The sequence below is a fragment of the Eriocheir sinensis genome, chromosome 20 (genome assembly GCF_024679095.1).
Source record: "Eriocheir sinensis breed Jianghai 21 chromosome 20, ASM2467909v1, whole genome shotgun sequence".
Lineage (NCBI taxonomy): Eukaryota > Metazoa > Arthropoda > Malacostraca > Decapoda > Varunidae > Eriocheir > Eriocheir sinensis.
The window spans coordinates 16,759,540-16,762,039 of NC_066528.1; positions in this window are offsets into that span (position 1 = coordinate 16,759,540).

Below are 2,500 nucleotides of genomic sequence, written 5' to 3' on the forward strand. Positions count from 1 at the left end.
CCATCTTTTTCATTTTCCCCGCACTTCTATTTCCCTTTTCCTTTCCTCCCATTCTCCTCTTCTCTCTACTTTTTCATCCCTTCATTTTCCCTGCACTCCTTTTTCTCTCCTTCAATCAGTTCTTTGTATCTGGTTTTTCATTTCTTTCATTATATCTTTACCTCTTTTTTTCTCTCTTCCCTGTTTCATCCTTTTCTCCCTACTGTTTCCTCTCCTTTCATTTCTATTCTACAGTATTTCATTATTTTTCAACTTTCTTTCCTCTTCTCTCATCTCTCTCTCTTCTTTTCTATCTCTTTCCTTCTTTTCCTCCATTTTTTCCTTCTTATTATTTCCTTTCTTCATTTTTTTCCCTCCAGGGGCTTCTTTATTTTCCCTTCCACTCGTTCGTTCTGTTTCTCATAGTCTTCCATCTCTCTCTCTCTCTCTCTCTCTCTCTCTCTCTCTCTCTCTCTCTCTCTCTCTCTCTCTCTCTCTCTCTCTCTCTCTCTCGTTCCATTCTTTCTCCATATTCGTTCACCTCTTTTCATATATTTTCCTCCCCTTCAAAAATTTTCCCCCCTCTCGTTCTTCCAGCTCAGAGTTATTCATCCCCATTCACTTTCCTTCTTTCTCTCCCCGTACTCATTCACTCCCACCATTTTTTCATCCAGTACTCCATCATACTCCGTCCTACTCATGCTCTCCCTCACTTTTTCATCTCCTCTCGTCCCGTCCCCTCCGCAGCGCCGTTCAATCGTGTTCCCGGCTCGCCCAAATCGTGAGCTGCAGGACCCCGGGAGTTTAGCTTTTCGAGGCGTATTTGTCTGTGTCATGGGCAGCAGGGGAGGGCGGGTGACAGCTGTGCGCATGCCATCAACTCAGGGGGAAAGGAGAGGGTGGTGGGAGGTGGGGGAGGGGATGGGAGAGGCAGATGAATGAAGGGGGAAGGAAAGAGAGGAAGGATGGAGGTGGGATGGGTAGGAGGGAAAGAGAGGAGGAATGAGAGAGGGAGGGAGATGGGGAAAGGGAGGGAAAGGGAAGAGGGAGGCGGGAAAGAGAGAAGGAATGAAGGAGGGAGGAAGATGGGGAAGGGAAGAGAAAGGGAGAGGGAGGGGGAAGGGGAGAGAAAGGGAGAGGGAAGAAGGAAGAGGGAGGAAGGGTGGGAGAGAGGAAGACAGAAGGGAGAGAGGAAGAGGTGGGAAAGGTTGACAGAGAGGGATGGAAGAGGAAGGATGTGAGGGAGGGAGAGAGAGAGGGGATGGAGAGGGCACGAGATAAGGGATGCTGAAGATGGGATGGAGGGAAACGGAGAGGGTGGAGGAAGGAAGGAAGGAAGGGAGGGAGAGGGAGAGGTAGGAGAGAGGAGGGAGGATATGAAATGAAGGAGAGAAAGGAATAAGGGAGGAAGAAAAAATGTGGAGGGGGGAGAGGAGGCTGCGAACACTCCCCCCCTTCCCCCATCCGCTCCTTCAAGCCTACATCAGCACCCCCTCCACCACCCCCAGCATGCACGCCGCCCTGGAGTCAGCAACAGCAGATCAACGTCATTGCTGAGGTTCACGTGACACTCAGCATAGCGATGGACTTCATGCACCCAGACACCAACTTTGTTACTATATAAAAATGTCACAGTATTTTAAGCGACTCTGCCTCCTCCTTGTTCCTCCTGCCACCTCCTCCCCTCCTCCTCCCTCCTTCCTTCCTTCCTTCATTATCTCCTTTCCCTTTCCTTCCTTCCTTCCCTGTCTTGTCTCCTTTATTTTCTTTTTCAGACTCCCTTTTCTTCCTTCCTTTTCCGTCCGTCCGTCCCTTCTACCTTCCTTTCTTTCTTTCTTTCTTTTCTTTCTTTCTTTCTTTCTTCCTTCTTTCCTTCCTTCCTTTTCCGTCCGTCCCTTCTTTCTTTCTTTCTTTCCTTCCTTCCTTCCTTCCTTCCTTTCTTCCTTCCTTCCTTCTTTCCAACAACAAAATGAAAGAGAAATTTAGAAAGAAAAAAGAAAGGAAAAGAGGTCACTAAACAGCTTAACAGTACACAGAGACAGACAGACAGACAGGCAGAGTGGCATTGCTGTCTTTCTCTACTCCAACGCAACTCCAGCACGCAGACACACGTAGCACACACACACACACACGCACGCACACGCCAGCACACAGACACACACCACCAGCACTATGACCCTTAAACAGAGAGCAGCGTCAGAGGTCCTTGGTAGTCGCTGAGGCAGGGAATAAGAGTAACAAGCATGATCCTATTGAAGCTTCTGTCTGATCTACCGCGTTTTAAGAAGGGCGGTGAATCTTTGACGCTTCTCATTCCCTTTTCTTCTTCTTTTCTTCTTTTCTCTTCCTCCACTTCCCCCTTTCTTCGTCTTTCTACTTCTTCTCTATCTTCGTTTGTTTTTCTTTATTTTCCTTTCCCTTTTCAATCTCCCAGTCAGTCCGTATCCCTCCTCCTCCTCTTCTCTCCACTATACAAACATTCACAATATATTTCTTTCCTCCTTTTTTACTATCAGATCGC